Source organism: Aotus nancymaae, unplaced genomic scaffold, assembly GCF_030222135.1.
Source record: "Aotus nancymaae isolate 86718 unplaced genomic scaffold, 86718_ANA_hifiasm-v0.15.2.pri h1tg000057l, whole genome shotgun sequence".
In the NCBI taxonomy this organism is placed as follows: Eukaryota; Metazoa; Chordata; class Mammalia; order Primates; family Aotidae; genus Aotus; species Aotus nancymaae.
In genome coordinates, this window is record NW_026988471.1 from 70680927 (window position 1) to 70699670 (window position 18744).

The 18744-nt window shown below is 42.2% G+C and overlaps 1 pseudogene; it reads left to right on the forward strand.

Annotated features, from left to right (window-relative positions):
• The first annotated feature begins 11750 nt into the window (after positions 1-11750).
• On the forward strand, positions 11751-16300 carry LOC105733293 (keratin, type I cytoskeletal 18-like; annotated as a pseudogene).
• Positions 16301-18744: the final 2444 nt, after the last annotated feature.

Below are 18744 nucleotides of genomic sequence, written 5' to 3' on the forward strand. Positions count from 1 at the left end.
CCTGTAAGCCAGCAAGGGGAGCTGAAACAGGAAGTCAAGCCAGGAGATTCCCCAGGCAAAAACACGCCATGAATCTCAGAGCCGCCACTTCAGCTGATGCAACGGCTCACAGGGCAGCGGATTTTTACTGCCCACAGACCAGGAGATTCACAGGTGGAAGAGCCCCAGGGGTCGCCAGCGCTGCTGGTTTGACTGGCGCAGCCACTCGGCCTGTGCCCTGAGGCAGGGGCAGTGGCTCCTCCTGCAGAGTGAGTGAGACTGAGTCCCCGGTAAGCCAGCAAGGGGAGCTGAAACAGGGAGTCAAGCCAAGAGATTCCAGGGCAAAGAAAGCACCACAGGAAACACAACTGAACCCGGGTCGGTCCAGCTCTGTGGGGGAGGGGCGTCCTCCATTAGGACACACCCTGCAGTTCCCAGGGCAATTTGCTATAACCAAGGCAACCCACCACTACAGAGACTCCATCACTACAGGGGCGGGCCAACATAGCGGAAGCAGTTCTAACTACACCCATATAAACAGGACTGCAGGGAAGTTCACAAGGAAGCTGGGCGGAGCCCACAGCAGCTCAGCGAAGCCTCTGCAGGCTGAGTGCGACTAGGCTGCCACCTTGTGGGCAGGGAAAGCAACAACAAGACAGCGGAAAATCATAAAGCCCTAACTCCCTGGGACAGAATACCGGGAGGGAAGAAAAAGGGGGTTTATGAGTTCTACTGCTGCAGACTTAAAATTACCAAAATCAGAAAGACAGCACCTACAAAGTCGATAGGCGGATAAATCCACAAAGATGGGAAGAAACCAGCGCAAAAAGGATGAAAACACCCAAAATCAGAACACTTCTCCTCCTACAAGGGAGCACAACTCCCCACCAGCAAGGGAACAAGACTGGATGGAGAATGAGTGTGATGAAATGACAGAATCAGCTTTCAGAAAGTGGATAATAAGAAACTTTCGTGAGCTAAAAGAACATGTTCTAACCCAATGCAAAGAAACTAAGAACCTTGAAAAAAGACTTGATGAAATGCTAACGAGAATGGACAACTTAGAGAGGAATATGAGTGAATTGATGGAGCTGAAAAACACAACACGAGAACTTCGCGAAGCATGCACAAGTTTCAACAGCCGAATTGACCAAGCAGAAGAAAGGATATCAGACGTTGAAGATCAACTCAATGAAATAAAACGAGAAGGGAAGATTAGAGAAAACAAGGTAAAAAGGAATGAACAGTGTCAACAAGAAATATGGGACTACGTGAAAAGACCTAATCTACGTTTGATAGGTGTACCTGAATGTGACGAAGAGAATGCATCCAAGCTGGAAAATACTCTTCAGGATATTATCCAGGAAAACTTCCCCAACCTAGCAAGGCAGGCCAATATTCAAGTCCAGGAAATACAGAGAACACCACAAAGATATTCCTCTAGAAGAGCAACACCGAGGCACGTAATCGTCAGATTCACCAGGGTTGAAATGAAGGAGAAAATACTAAGGGCAGCCAGAGAGAAAGGTCGGGTTACCCACAAAGGGAAGCCCATCAGACTCACAGCAGATCTCTCAGCAGAAACCCTACAGGCCAGAAGAGAGTGGGGGCCGATACTCAACATCCTTAAAGAAAAGAACTTTCAACCCAGAATTTCATATCCAGCCAAACTAAGCTTCATAAGTGAAGGAAAAATAAAATCCTTTGTGAACAAGCAAGAACTCAGAGATTTCATCACCACCAGACCAGCATTACAAGAGCTCCTGAAGGAGGCACTACACATAGAAAAGAACAACCAGAACCAGCCACTCCAAAAACACACGAAATGGTAAAGAACATCAACACAATGAAGAATCTGCATCAACCAATGGGCAAAACAGCCAGCTAACATCAAAATGACAGGATCAAATTAACACATAACAATATTAACCCTAAATGTAAACGGACTAAATGCCCCAATCAAAAGACACAGACTGGCAAATTGGATAAAAAGCCAAAATCCATCAGTGTGCTGTATCCAGGAAACCCACCTCACATGCAAGGATACACAAAGACTCAAAATAAAGGGATGGAGGAAGATTTACCAAGCAAACGGAGAGCAAAAAACAGCAGGAGTTGCAATTCTCATCTCTGATAAAACAGACTTTAAAGCAACAAAGATCAAAAGAGACAAAGAAGGACATTACATAATGGTAAAGGGATCAATGCAACAAGAAAAGCTAACGATCCTAAATATATATGCACCTAATACAGGAGCACCCAAATACATAAGGAAAGTTCTTAAAGAATTACAAAGAGACTTAGACTCCCACACAATAATAGTGGGAGACTTCAACACCCCATTGTCAATATTAGACAGATCAACGAGACAGAAAATTAACAAGGATATCCAGGACTTGAACTCGGACCTGGAACAAGCAAACCTAATAGACATTTACAGAACTCTCTACTCCAAATCCACAGAATATACATTCTTCTCAGCACCACATCACACCTACTTTAAAATTGACCACATAATTGGAAATAAATCACTCCTCAGCAAATGCAAAAGAACGGAAACCATAACAAACAGTCTCTCAGACCACAGTGCAATCAAGTTAGAACTCAGAATTCAGAAACCAACCCAGAACCGCACAGCTTCATGGAAAATGAACAACTTTCTCCTGAATGTAGACTGGATAAACACTGAAATGAAGGCAGAAATAAAGATGTTCTTCGAAACCAACGAGAACGAAGACACCACATACCAGAATCTCTGGGACACATTTAAAGCAGTCTCTAGAGGAAAATATATAGCAATAAGTGCCCACATGAGAAGAAAGGAGAGATCTAAAATTGACACCCTATCGTCAAAATTGAAAGAGCTAGAGGAGCAAGATCAAAAAAACTCAAAACCTAGCAGAAGACAAGAAATAACTAAGATCAAAGAGATGAGGATCCAGTTTCATTCTCCTACATGTGGCTTGCCAATTATCCCAGCACCATTTGTTGAATAGGGTGTCTTTTCCCCACTTTATGTTTTTGTTTGCTTTGTTGACTGTAAGTATTTGGGTTTATTTCTTTATTCTCTATTATGTTCCATTGGTCTACATTTCTATTTTTATACCAGTACCATGATGTTTTGCTGACTATGGCCTTATAGTATTGTTTGAAATCAAGTAATGTGATGCCTTCAGATTTGTTCTTTTTGCTTAGTCTTGCTTTGGCTGTGCGGGCTCTTTTTTGGTTCCGTATGAATATTAGGATTGCTTTTTCTAATTCTGTGAAGAATGATGGTGGTTTATAATGGGAATTGCATTGAATGTGTAGATTGCTTTTGGCAGTATGGTCATAAACACATTCCATGCTTTTGAATGAGTAAAATCACAAATGTTGTGATTTTACTCATTCATAAACATGGAATTTATTTCCATTTGTTTGTGTCAGCTATGATTTCTTCAGTAGTGTTTGCAGTTTTTCTTGTAGAGGTCTTTCAATTCCTTGGTTAGATATATTCCTGAGTATTTTATTATTATTTTTTCAGCTACTGTAAAAGGGGTGGAGTTCTTGATTTGATTCTCAGTCCAGTTGCTGTTGGTGTATAGAAGAGCTACTGATTTGTGTACATTAATTTTGTATCTGGCAACTTTGCTGAAAAACTTGCTTTTATTAGTTCTAGGAGCTTTCTCGAGGAGTTCTTAGGGTTTTGTAGGTAAACAATCATATCATCAGCAAACAGCAACAGTTTGACTTCCTCTTTACTGATTTGGATGCCATTTATTTCTTTCTCTTGTCTGATTGCTCTGGCTAGGACTTCCAGTACTATGTTGAAGAGGAGTGGTGAGAGTGGGCATCCTGGTTTTGTTCCAGTTCTTGGAGGGAATGCTTTTAACTTTTCGGCATTCAGTATTATGTTGGCTGTGCATTCGTCATAGATGGCTTTTATTACATTGAGATATGTCCCGTGTATGCTGATTTTGCTGAGAGTTTAATCATGAAGAGATGCTGGATTTTCTCAAATGCTTTTTCTACATCTATTGAGATGATCATGTGATTTTTGTTTTTGATTCTGTTTATGTGGTATATCACATTTATTGACTTGCATATGTTAAGCCATCCCTGAATTTCTGATATGAAACCCACTTGATCATGGTGGATTATCTTTTTGATATGTTGTTGGATTCAGTTAACTAGTATTTTGTTAAGGATTTTAGCACCTATGTTCATCAGGAATATTGGTCTGTAGTCTCCTTTTTTGGTTATGTCCTTTCCTGGTTTTGGTATTAGGGTGATACTGGCTTCGTAGAATGACTTAGGGTTCCCTCTTTCTCTGTCTTTTCGAATAGTGTCAGTAGCACTGGTACCAATTCTTTGAATGTCTGGTAGAATTCTGCTGTGAGTCCGTCTGGTCCTGGACTTTTTTTTGTTGGTGATTTTCTTTTTTTTTTTTGAGACGGAGTCTTGCTCTGTTGCCAGGCTAGAGTGAAGTGGTGCAATCTCAGCACACTGCAACCTCTGCCTCCTGGTTTCAAGCAATTCTTCCACCTCAGCCTCCGGAGTAGCTGGGACCACAGGAGTGTGCCACCACACCCAGCTAATATTTTTGTATTTTTAGTAGAGACGGGGTTTCACTGTGTTGGCCAGGATGGTCTTGATCCCTTGACCTCGTGATCCACCCACCTCGGCCTCCCAAACTGCTGGGATTACAGGCGTGAGCCCCTGCACCCGGCCGTAATTTTTTTTTATTACCATTTCAGTCTCGCTGCTTGTTGTTGGTCTGTTCAGAGTATATAATTCTTCCTGATTTGTGCTAGGAAAGTTGTATCTTTCCAGGAATTGATCCATCTCCTCTAGGTTTTCAAGTTTATGCACATAAAGGTGTTTGTAGTAGCCTTTTGTATTTCTGTGGTGTCAATTGTGATATCTCCTATTTCATTTCTAACTAAGCTTATTTGGATTTTCTCTTTTTTTCTTGGCTAATTGTGTTAATGGTTTATCAATTTTATTTATCTTTTCAAAGAACCAGCTTTTTGTTTCATTTATCTTTTGTATTTTATTTTGTTTCAGTTACATTTAGTTCTGCTCTGTTGGTTATTTCCTTTCTTCGACTGGGTTTGGTTTGTTCTTGTTTCTCTGGTTCTTTGAGATGTGACGTTATGTTGTCTGTTTGTGCTCTTTCAGACTTTTTGGTGTAGGCATTTAGGGCTATGAGCTTTTTTCTTCGCGCCACCTTTGCTGTATCCCAGAGGTTTTGATAGGTTGTGTCAATATTGTTCAGTTCAAAGAATTTTTAAATTTCCATCTTGATTTCATTTTTAACCCAATGATCATTCAGGAGCAGGTTATTTAATTTCCATGTATTTGCATGATTTTGAAGGCTCATTTTGGAGTTGATTTCCAGTTTTACTCCACTGTGGTCTGAGAGAGTGCTAGATATTTCAATTTTCTTGAATATATTAAGGCCCATTTTGTGGCTTATCATATGATCTCTCTTGGAGAATGTTCCATGTGCTGTTTAATAGAATGTGTAGTCTGCAGTTGTTAGGTAGAATGTTCTGTAAATATCTGTTAAGTCCATTTGTTCCAGGGTATAGTTTAAATGATGTCTTTGTTGACTTTGTCTTGATGACCGGTCTAGTGCTGTTAGTGGAGTATTGAAGTCCCCCACTATTACTGTGTTGCTATCTTATTTCTTAGATCCATTAGTTTTATAAATTTGGGAGCTCCAGTGTTAGGTGCATATATTTAGGATTGTGATATTTTCCTGTTAGACAAGGCCTTTAATCATTATATAATGTCCCCTTTTGTCTTTTTAAACTGCTATTGCTTTAAAGTTTGTTTGTCTGATATAAAAATAGCTACTTCTGCTCTCTTTTGGTCTCCATTTGCATGGATTATCTTTTTCCCTCCCTTTACCTTAAGTTTAGATGAGTCCTTATGTGTTAGGTGTGTCTCTTGAAGGCAGCAGGTAGTTGGTTGGTGAATTATTATCCATTCTGCAATTCTGTATCTTTTAAGTGGAGCATTTAGACCTTTACATTCAATGTTAGTATTGATGTGAGGTACCATTCTATTCATTCATTGTGTCATTTGTTGCCTGTAGACCTTGGGGTATTTTATTTTATTTTATTTTATTTTATTTTATAGGTCTTGTGAGATTTATGCTTTAAAGAGGTTCTGTTTTGATGTGTTTCCAGGATTTGTTTCAAGATTTAGAGCTCTTTTAGCAGTTCTTGTAGGGCTGGTTTCGTAGTGGCAAATTATCTTAGCATTTGTTTGTCTGAAAAAGACTATCTTTTATTCATTTATGAAGCTTAGTTTTGCTGGGTACAAAATTCTTGGCTGATAATTGTGTTGTTTGAGGAAGCTGAAGATAGGGCCCTGGTCCCTTCTAGCTTGTAGGTTTTCTGCTGAGAAATTTGCTATTCATCTGATAGGTTTTCTTTTATAGATTATCTGGTGTTTTTGCCTCAGAGCTCTTAAGATTCTTTCCTTCATCTTCACTTCAGATAACCTGATGACAATGTGAATGCATGATGGTCTTTTTGTGATGAATTTCCTAGGTGTTCTTTGAGCTTCTTGTATTTGGATATCTAGTTCTCTAGCAAGACTGGGGAATTTTCCTTGATTATTCCTCCAAAGACGTTTTCCAGACTTTTAGATTTCTCTTTTTCAGGAATGCTGATTATTTTTAGGTTTGGTCATTTAACATAATCTCAGACTTCTTGGAGGCTTTGTTCATATTTTCTTACTCTTTTTTCTTTGTCTTTGTTGGATTGGGTTAATTTGAAAACCTTGTCTTTGAGCTCTGAAGTTCGTTCTTCTGCTTATTTGATTGTATTGCTGAGACTTTCTGGAGCATTTTGCATTTCTATAAATGCATCCATTGTTTCCTGACGTTTTGATTGTTTTTATTTATGCTACCTATTTCATTGAATATTTTGCCCTTTCTTCTTGTATCATTTTTTAAACATTTCCTTACACCGGGCTTTGCTTTTTCTCTGGTGCCTCCTTGATTAGCTTAAAAACTAACCTTTTGAATGCATTTGAGGTAACTTACGGATTTCTTCTTGGTTTGGTTCCATTGCTGGTGAGCTAATGTGATTTTTGGGAGGTGTTAAAGAACCTTGTTTTGTCATATTACTGGAGTTGGTTTTCTGGTTCCTTCTTATTTGGGTAGACTCTGTCAGAGGGAAGGTTTAAGGCTCAAGGCTGTTGTTCAGATTCTTTTGTCCTGTGGGGTGTTTCCTTGATGTAGTACTCTCTCCCTTTTCCGAGGGATGTGGCTTCCTGAGAGCTGAACTGTAGTGATTGTTATCTCTCTTCTGGATCTATCCACCCAGAAAGTCTACCAAGCTCCGGGCTGGTACTGGGGGTTGTCTGCACAGAATCCTGTGATGTGAACTGTCTGTGTGTCTCTCAGCCATGGATACCAGCACCTGCTCCGGTGGAGATAGCAGGGGGTTGAAATGGACTCTCTGAGTGTCCTTAGCTTTGATTGATTAGTACACTATTTTTGTGCTGGTTGGCCTCCTGCTGGGAGGTGGTGCTTTCAAGAGAGCATCAGCTGTAGTAGTATGGGGAGGAACAGGTGGTGGGAGGGCCCCTAGAACTCCCAAGAGTATGTGCCCTTTGTTTTTAGTTACCAGGGTAGGTAGGGAAGGGCTATATGTGTCTGAGCTCAGACTTTACTGGGGTGAGTCTTGCTGCGGCTGCTGTTGGGGATGGAGTGAGGTTCCCAGGTCAATGGAGTTATGTTCCTAGGGGGATTATGGCTCCCTCTCTTGTGTCATGCAGGTTGTCAGGGAAGTGGGGTAAAGGCAGCAGTCACAGGCTTTACCCAGTTCCCATGCAACCCAAAGGGCCAGTCTCACTGCCACTGTGCCCCCCACAATAGCACCGAGCCTGTTTCCAGGCAGTGGGTAAGCAGGGCTGAGAACTTGCCCCAGGCTACCTGCCTCACAGCTGCGGAAGTAAGTAGGACTTTCCTTCTTCCCCCACCTGTGGAGTCTGTATACTGGATTCATGCCCTCCCTTGTGTTCTGGCCAGGAGACTTCTTGATTGGTTCAAATTGTTACAAAGTTCAGCCGGAGGTTTCCTTTTCCCTGTGGCCTTTTCCCGGTGCCTCTGGCAGCCCTCCTTAAGGACCCCTGTGAGGCGAGGCAGAAACGGCTTGCTAGGGGACCCAGCGAGCCTACAGGGCTTTTCCTGCTGCATCCTCTATCCCTGTATTTCAGTTGGCTCTCTAAATAGACTCAGCTCCAGGTCAGGTCAGAATCTCCTCCCATAATCTAGATCTTCAGGTTCCCCAGTCGGGGGTGTGTCTTTGGGGGTGGATGATCTCCCTTTCCCACTTTTATAGTTTGGACACTCACAGTATTTGGGGTTTCTCCCAGGTCCTGCAGGAGCCATCCACTTCCTTCAGAGGGTCTGTGGGTTCTCTTGGCTTTCATAGTGTAGTTATTCTGGAGCAAAAGTTCATTATGTAAGCCTCCACACACTGTTCTGTCTGTCCAAGTAGGAGCTGCAATCTAGTCCTGCCTCCCGTCCGCCATGATTTTCCATATATTGAATTGCTTTTGTAGCTAGTATGTAGACTGTGTACACAGTGCTATTGGGCTAAAATGTTCATAAGATGAGGATCCTGCAGGTTAAGGATTATTATTTTATGCTTGAAGAAACTAATTATTAATATTGCTGAAGTCAGACTCAATTCAAAATTTTATTGTTTCTAAATCCCAGTTCGTTTTCCACTGATTGATGTATAATGATTTTGAGTCAATTTTTTTTTTTTTTTTGAAACAGAGCCTTGCTCTGTCACCCAGACTGGAGTGCAGTGGCACAATCTTGGCTCACTGCAACCTCTGCCTCCTGGGTTCGAGCTATTCTCCTGCCTCAGCCTCCCCAGTAGCTGGAATTACAGGTGCACACCACCACAGCCAGCTAATGTTTTATATTTTAAGTAGAGACGGGTTTCACCATGTTGGCCAGGCTGGTCTCAGACTCCTGACCTTGTGATCCGCCCGCCTTGGCCTCCCAAAGTGGTGGGATTACAGGCATGAGCCACTGCACCCGGCCCTTGAGTCATGGTTTTAATGAATTGATTTCTTAGTCTTCGTATAATAAGTATATTAGTTATGTATTGCTGTATTAAAGATTATCCCAAAACTTAATGGCTTAAAACAAAAATATACATTTTTTCTCTTCACCCATGAGTCAGGAATTCAGAGGTGGCTTGTCTAGGGAGTTCTTGCTTAGTGTCTCTCATGAAATTGCTTTGAGGATGTTGACTTAAGCTATAGTCAACTGAAGGCTTAATTGGGGCTGGAGGTTCCGTCTCCAAAGTGGCTCACTAAAATGGTTGGCAATTTGTTTTCTTTTTCCTTTCCCTTTTTTTTTTGGTGGCAGGGGGACAGGGCCTTGCTCTTTCACCCAGACTGGAGTGGCAGTGGTGTGACCATAGTGCACTGCAGCCTGGAACTCTTGGGTTCAAGTGATCCTCTCTCCTCAGCCTCCCAAATAGCTGGGAGGCTGTGGAGCCACCAGGTGAGCCACCAGGCCTGGCTAATTTTTTAAATAATTTTTTGTAAAGATGGGGTCTTGCTAAGTTGCCTAGGGTGGTCTTGAACTCCTGGGCTCAAGCAGTCCTTCCATACTGGCCTCCCAAAGTACTGGTGAGCCACTGCACCTGGCCCCGCTTATGGTCTTCTGTTTAATAAGCTATTTGGGTATTCTCACAACATGGCAGCTGACTTTCCTGAGGGTAAGTAATCCAGTAGCTAGGGATCTTCAGGCAGAAGCTCTCCTTTTTATTATGTAGCCTTGGAATTCACACAGCATTACTTCCACCACATTGTCTTCATTAAAAACAACTTACTAAGTCTGACTCACATTCAAGGGGAAGGGAATTAGGCTTCACCTCTTGAAGTGAAGTGTATTAAAGAAATTTATGAACATATTTTACAACCACTGTAACAAGAAGAGACAAACCGGTTTCTGTTTGCCATTACATTATCTTTGATTAAAACTCAGAAAAATAACTGCTTGTTTTCTTGAGTTTCTGAACTTCTACATATATTATGTCTGGTTTGAGAACTAACAAGAAGGCAGCTCAGATGAGCTCAAAATTTAAGGATCAGTTAGAATTAAGTTTTCTTGATATTTCTGTCCTTTTTCAGGACAAGAAATGACCTGGGATTTCTCAAACTTTCCATCATGGCCCTTTATCTATCCCAATACTTAGATTTAGATTCTAAATACACAAAGGCCATACTTACCCCCAAATCCTATTTATTAGGATACTTGCACTTGAGCTGAAATGGTGATGAGATTCTCTGTGTCATTGAGAGAAAGCCCCATTTATGTTAACAAAGTTTGTGATGACTCTTCTGTTTTCTAATTAGGCATTGAGCTGTGACTGTGCTGAGCAGGCAGAAGCTGAGCTCTGGATAGAGCTGCTCAATGCTTGTCGTCTGACCAATCAGAAAACAGAGTGGGTAAGGGAAGAAGGTATGGAAGAGAGTGACAGAAGATGATATGCAGTAGGATAGGTATTTTTCCCTTGTCAAGAGTATTGATATTTTTAGATGGGACTGTTGAGGATTTATCAAAATAATCCAAATGACTACAAGACATAAAAGCTTGGATATAGTAAACTATAAGATAAAAAGTATTTTTCTGGCCAGGTGCAGTGGCTCACGCCTGTAATCCAAATACTTTGATAGACCAAGGTGGGCAGATCACCTGAAGTCGGAAGTTCAAGACCAACCAGGCCAACATGGCAAAATGTTGTCTCTACTAAAAATACAAAAATTAGCCGGACATGGCCTGCCTGTAATCCCAGCCACCTGGGAGGCTGAGGTCTCAGTGAGTCGAGATCATGCCACTGTGGTCCAGCCTGGGTGACAGAGTGAGACTCTGTCTCCAAAAAAAATACTTTTTTCTTAGAATGCCATAAATTGGTGATCATTTTTCAGTTTACAGATTTCCAGACTCACATCTTATGGAAAAGCTAATGTAGTCTTCTTTCTTCCCACATTTTACATGAATCTGAAATCCAGTGAAGTTAGTATCAGCGAAGGAGCTAGAAGGATAACTCTTGAGATCTCTAATCCAATTTTTTATTCAGTGTTATGCATTGTCTTAAATGGCCTATAAGGCTTTGGATGGTTTGGTCTCTTGATACTTCTTCATCCTCATCTCATCCTTCCTCTTCATTCTTCTTCATCTGAGCTGCCTTCTTGTTAGTTCTCAAATACATTTTGTCTCAGGGCCTTGGCACTTGATGTTTCCTCTGGTTTGAAAACTCTTCTTCCAGATATTCTACATGTGTTTTCCCTGTTGTCCTTTATATCTCTGCTCAGATGTCACCTTATCTGAAATTTCCCTGACTACTCTATCTAAAGCATTCCCCGGCCCCTGCCTCATCATTTTCCCCGTAACTGTAGTATTTTTTAGAATTTTACATTGCCACATTATTTATTATTTATTTTCACTAAAATGTAAATTCTGTGAAGGCAGGTATTTGATAACTGCTGTATCTTCCAGTTCTTAGAACAGTGACAGAGAGTAAATATTCAATGTAATGTAAGTTAAATTATGTTACTCTTTTGCTGAAAACCTTCCTGTTTCATTCACAGTAAAAAACCAAAGCTTTCCAAATGGCCTTTTTTATGGATGGAATTGTGTCCTCCCCAAATTCATATGTTGAGGCCTTAACTGCCCATATACCTCAGAATGTGGCTATATTTGGAGATTGGGCTTTTAAAGAGGTGATTATGGTTAAATGGATTAGGCGGGGCCCCAATCCAATACGATTAGTGTTCTTATACAAGGAAGATGCAGATGCATGTGCATAGAGAAAAGATCATGTGAGGACATGGTGGAAGGGCAGCCAACTGCAAGCCAAGGAGAAAGATGTCAAGAGGAACCAAACCCGTTGACACCATGACTGTGGACTTGCAGCCTCCAGAATGGAGATAATTAATTTCTGTTGTCTAAGCCACCCAACTTGTGGAGATTTGTTATGGCAGCCCTAGCACACTGATCCAGCAAGTAAGTGTTTCCAGCTCCCCTCCACCTCATCTCCCATGTCCCATCTTACTCATGCTGTTGCCACCTCTTTGGCCTTTATGCTTTTTCAAGTACAGCAAGTGGCATTCATCTCAGAGCTTTTACATTTTACTTTCACTCTTCCTGGAATACTCTTCCTCCTAGATTCTGTTCACACACTTTAGTAAGATTTCTGCTTAAACGTTGCCTTCTTAGTGATGCCTTTCTTGACCATCTCATTTCAAATTGCAGTCTTTGTTATATGTCCTGATCTTGCTTTGTTTTCCTCCATAGCATTTGTCACCATCTGACATACTATATATGTACTTGTTGATTGTCTGTCTCCCTGATCAAGGCTGTACGTGCCATGAGGGCAGGACTGAGTGTTGTATTTTGGTTTTCAACTCACTCCTTGGTGGCTAGAATAGTTCCAGACACAGAGGGGTCTCTCAAGTAATATTTTGTTTTGCATTCTTTTATGTGAGGGTCAGTCAGGTCTGACCACAAGAGGAGTTCCAGGAGAAGCTCAGGAAAATAAAGTTTACTATGCTCACAGGTCCTAGAAGCAGGAGGCATGCTCTGCCATACAGGGACACATGAGGAAACACCCAAGTCTGTCAGGAGGCAGAAGAGGCAGGAACAAGGGACAGGAGGAGCCCAGGCCAAGGCCTTTGTTGGAGTTTTTCAGGGAAAGGCAAGACAGAGCAAGGTAAACAGCTCAGAACTGGCTAGTTTGAATCATTTCCACAGGCTCTAAGCTATAGGAGTGGTCTCTAGTTGCCTGGTACCTGATCCTGGGATGATTAAGGCAGAGGAATATTGCCTCCTGGGGTGTACTGAGGATGGCTCTGATTGGGTAGTTTGCATATCAGAGGCAAGCTCCTGGCTGAGCTTTGCCTTCTCTAAGAATTGGTTAGCCCTAGGAGTGGCAATTTCTCCCCAGCCAGAAAGTTTAATAAGATGTCAAACATCATAATATACAGAAAATAAAAACATAAACAATACATGTTTATTGGCTCAGTTAATGAAATGGCCCTGACCCACAGGTAGACAAATAGATCGTTAAACCAGATTAGAAGGGCCATAAATTCATTTTTATACATGGGAACGAAATAGTTTTTGTTGTTTGCTTTTTAAGGGGAAGATATATTTCAATTATGTGAAAAAGGGTGGTTTACTTAACATCTGGAACCTTCATGATTGCCTTTATTCTTGGCTTAATGTCTCAGAACTTTATTGTAAGAAAATGAAGCTAGATCTATCTCATATTATAAAAATTATGTTAGATTGATTAAACATCTAAATGTAAAAAATAAAATTGTGAAGTAAACAAAATTGAACAATTGTGAACAACTGTGAAATTTAGACAACTTAGGAGAATTTTGTGTAATTTCTGGGTGTATATGCTTTAAGGGAGTGGGATGAGGCTTCCTAGACAAAAAAGAAAACTCGGAAGTCATAAATGAAAAGATTGATAGATTTGATTGCATGAAAATTTAGTTTATAATAGCAATAGATAGAAACAAAATTTCAGTGAAGAGAAACTAATTGTCACATATTTGGCAAAGGGCTAATAGTCCCTTAATATATAGTGAGAGCTACCTCCTGGTGAGACAATCACTTCACTAGAAATATGCACAAAGAATATGAAAAGGAGAAGTTTTTTAAAATGAAGAAATACATATGGTTCTCGCTTAAGCCTGGACGCAAGAGCCTGACTGGGAGTTCACCCTCAGCCCCTCTTCGTCTCTTCGTGTTGCATATTTATTAGCGGCAGATAAGCCAGTTAAATGGAGACTAAAAAAAAAAAAAAAGAAATACATGAAAAGATGCTCAACAGTGACACGCATGCACTCATGCACACACACACCCACCCATCAGAATCATTCATTCTTTCAAGAAATATTTGCTGATTTTCTACTATGTACCAAGTATCATTCTGTGAATTGGAAATAAAGCAGTGAAAAAAACAGACAAATATCCCTGACCTCAGGGAGCTTACATTTCTAATGGAGGAAGATGAATAAGAAACAAATTATTGGTATGTTGGAGGTGCTGTGCAAATAAATGAAGCCACATAAGGGGCCCGCATGAAGAAAATGAAAGAAATTTCGTAACTTACTTTGCCTAACTCTAGGGAAATGTTTGAAAATTTAGATGAAATGGATGCTTTTCAAGCAAAATATAAATTACCAAATTCATTGTGGAGGAGAATTTCTTATCTAACTAAATATCATAAAGTATCAAGAGAAAGTTGGAGAAGAACAACTCTCAGACAAAACACCAAACGATATTTCAAAGGTGAATTTTTTCAAACTTTAAAGAACAGAAAAGTCCAATGATATTTAAAGTATTTTAGGTTTAGAGAAAGAAGTGAGTTTGTAAGGAAATGGTTATTTTCTTACATATTTAGTGGAAGTGACACTTTTTAGAAACTTTTTGGGAAGTATTTCTACAACACCTATTAAAATTAAATGTATATACACACATGTACATTTAATCCAGCAGTCCCACTATGATGATTCTAGCCTTTAGAAATTAAAGTATCATTTGGTAAGTTTGTATACAGCAATGTTTGTAGTAGCAAAAAGACTGGAAACAACTTGCTGAAGCAGCTATACTATGAATATTATACAATTATTTAAAAAAGGATTATATGGTTTACTTGAAGAAATGTCAGTAATCAGAAAAGCAAATAGCTAATGTGTGAAAAAAAATTTCCTGTTACATGCAAATACTGTGTTTGCATGTGTTTGTACGAATATAAAGAAATATATAGAAGGAAACTTAACAAATGTTCACATGGGTTATTTGGGGTTTGGAGGGAGCTTGTTGGCTTTTTTCTTTGTTGTTTTGATTTGTTGTTCCTAGCAGGATTTTTAGTTTGAAATGAAAATCCGACAAGATATCTTTTTAGGTTGTCGGCAAAGCCCGAGTCCTGTCCTCTCGCTCTCCTTCCCAGAAAGCATGAGCTTCACCACTCGCTTTACCTTCTCCACCAACTATCTGTCCCTGGGCCCTGTCCAGGAGCCCAGCTGTGGCACCCGGCCAGTCCGCAGCACGGCCAGCATCTGTACAGGTGCCGGGGGCTCTGGTTCCTGAATCTCCGTGTCCTGCTCCAACAGCTTCTGGGGCGGCATGGAGTCTGGGGGCCTGGCGGCGGGGGTGGCCAGGGGTCTGGCAAGACTGGGAGGCATCCAGAATGAGAAGGATACCATGCAAAGCCTGAACGACCCCCTGGCCTCCTACCTGGACAGAGTGAGGGGCCTGGAGGCTGAGAACTGGCAGCTGGAGAGCAAAATCCAGGAGCACCTGGAGAAGAAGGAGGACTAGGTCAGAGACTGGAGCCATTACTTCAAGACCATCGAGGACCTGAGGGCTCAGATCTTCGCAAATACTGTGGACAGTGCATGCATCGTTCTGCAGATCGACAATGCCTGTCTTGCTGTTGATGACTTTATAGTCAAATATGAGACAGAGCTGGCCATGCGCCAGACAGCAATATCCGTGGCCTCCACAAGGTCATTGATGACACCAATGTCACTCGGCTGCAGCTGGAGACAGAGATCAAGGCTCTCAAGGAGAAGCTGCTCTTCGTGAAGAAGAACTACGAAGAGGAAGTAAAAGGCCTACAAGCCCAGATTGCCAGCTCTGGGTTGACCATGGAGGTAGATGCCTCCAAATCTCAGTACCTCACCAAGATTATGGCAGACATCCGGGCCCAATGTGACGAGCTGACCTGGAAGAACTGAGAGGAGCTGGACAAGTACTGGTCTCAGCAGACTGAGGAGAGCACATTAGTGGTCACCATGAGGTCTGCTGAGGTTGGAACTGCTGAGATGACACTCATGGAGCTGAGATGTACAGTCCAGTCCTTGGAGATCTACCTGGACTCTGAGAAATCTGAAGGCCAGCTTGGAGAACAGCCTGAGGGAGGTGGAGGCCTGCTATGCCCTGCAGATGGAGCAGCTCAACAGGATCCGGCTGCACCTGAAGTCAGAGCCGTCACAGACCTGGTCAGAGGGACAGTGCCAGGCCCAGGAGTACGAGGCCCTGCTGAATATCAAGGTCATGCTGGTGGCTGAGATCGCCACCTACTGCTGCCTGCTGGAAGATGGCAAGGACTTCAGTCTTGGTGATGCCCTGGACAGCAGCAACTCCATGCAAACCATCCAAAAGATCACCACCTGTTGGTGACAAAGTGGTGTTTGAGACCAACGACACTAAAGTTCTGAGACATTAAGCCAGCAGAAGCAGGGGACCCTTTGGGGAGCAGGAAGCCAGTAAAAAGTTCAGAGGTTAAAAAAAAAGATATCTTTTTAAAACGACTTTTCTTTTTTGTCTTTCAGATGTTCGCTTTAATGTGAATAAAGAAATGCATCTGCTTGAGTGCTAGGTAAAACGGATGTGTGAGACTCAGGGTGGGTGGTGTGATTTGTGTGGTATGCATATGGCAGGGCTCGTGAGTTTTACCAGATTTTGTCCAATGACTGGGTTTTCATACTGGTGTAGTAGAGTCACCTTGAGAAGATAAAAAATTGCATAACGAAGTTCTTTAACTTTAACTTCTGTCATCTCAAGGTTTTTCATGGGTAAAATGAGGATTACAAGTATCTACCACACAGATAGGACTTTTTATTGTGAAATAACAAAAGGATTTTCAGAGTGTTAAAGTTTTAGCTGAATAAGCTTTAGTTGAATTCTAATTTACAGACGTTCTGAGTAGCTATGATACACATCACATTATTGTCATAGGGTTCAAAAGGTGCAACGTGACAGGATAAAAGCAGGCAAACTCTTGACCATACAAAGCAATATATTAAGTGCTAGGCGTGAGTATAACCCGTTATAATGTTATTATTGAAAGCACAAATGATCAGGGAAGACTTTATGAAGGGGGTGAGACGCTGTGGGTCTTAAAAGGATGAGAGGTTTGAGTAGGACAGGCACAGAACCAACAAAGGGGTGGAGACGGCGCTGGGAGGTTTTTTTTTTGCCGCAGGCTTCTTGGCCGCCACTAGCGGGAGCGCCCCCTTCCGGGAGCCAGCTCTTTTCGGGCTGCGGGAGAGCGCGGCGCCCGCGGTACGCAGGCGCCGGGAATAGACTGGAGCTCGCTGGAGCTGGAGATGTGCGCATGCGTGCAGCTTTTTGGAGGCGGTAGCTTCTTCGGCGTCGAGACTGGAGGCTTAGTGCTAAACTGTGTGGGGCGCAAATGGGATCCGGCTGTTAGTCGGGTAGGCATAGGTAGGACCGCTGCCTTGTTGGGAGTAGGGGGCTGGAAGGCAGAGGCCCGTATCGTGCGGGTCCTGAGCCTTTCCTGTGAGATCCGGGCCGACTATTGTATCTGTGTCGCAGCGGCTGCGCACAAAATGGCGGCAAGCAGACGGCGGGGGCGGGAGGAGGTTGGGGGACCCCCGGGATGGGAAGGGAAGCTGTTCGGCCCTGCTCCGTCGTTTGCTCACCTCACTACCCTGGAGGGCCCGGCCTGGCACCCGTGTAGGACCCTGCCTCGAGGAGAGCTGCCTAACGCCGTTGCACTGGGCGGAAGAACGTGAAGAGCCCTTTGGCGAGGCCGAGGCGGCCCCTTCCCCAGCCGCGCAGGGCCTGCCAAGGCTGCACCGGGCCTGACAGCCGAGGAAGCGGTGGTGAGGGAGCGCCGAGCAGGGAGAAAGCGTTCCCGTCGGGCCCGAAGAGGCGGTGGAGTTTTAGCCAAGCCCTTTGGCCAGCGACATTGTGCAAGAAGCTTGGAGAGAAGAACCTGTTTGTGTTTGGGGCTGGGGAGGGGGAATCGGGTTGAAGGAGAGAATGTTAGGATCCAAGCGGCTTTTGCCGGCCGGTGTTCTGTGCTGCGTAGTGCAGGTATGAAAGCAAGGAAAATGTCACCTCTGTGTGGGAAACTGAGGGCTCATAAATAGTTGTGAAACTGAACAGTATTTCCAAATTTCTCAGAGGAATTGTGAAAACAACGTTAGTGCATTGTTTTTGTGTGATTCCTAGCTTGGGCCCCGTTCTTTTGAAGGGTGGGGGAATTGTATGTATCAGACTGGAATCCTTGAGAACGTTTGAAATAGATCTTTTGTTGTTTGAGACAATTGCAAATGAGGGATACTTCGGTATAACAAAATCATTAATTAAGCTAGACTGTGAAGGCTATCTCAAGTTACTGTTTCTTAATCTTAAAATTTGCCCTTAGGCGAAGTTTGGGGACAGGACAGGGAATAGTAGTAGTCTAAAGGAGTTCCGATGAAAAACTTGTAACCAGGTTCCAGCGACTTATGTTAATTCAAGTACTTTCTCTAACGAGCTTTGGAATTGTGCACAAAAATTTTCTGCGTTTTTCCCTCATTTGTTGTAAAGGATTATTTTTTCAGGGATACTCTGCTTGCCGGTTCAGATTTACAATTGATAACCTGGAAAAAGGGATTGATCAAAAAAAGGTGAATTTAAGGAAAGTTTGGCAGAAGAACATGTAAATGACATTACTTTAAACAGCTTTAAATTTTGTTAATGATTAGACATTCTAGACAGTGGACTTATGTTGCTATCTTTTTAAAAAGTTTAGACAGCATTTTATATTTATTTTGTACCCCATATTCTGTAATATGTACTTCTAAATAGTTATGTGGCATCCCAACATAATGCTGGGCCATTCCTTCCTTGGGAATTCTTGGATCCAAGAAAGGGTAAAGATAAAACGGTGGAAGAAATCACAAAATCTTACTAGTTTGTATTAA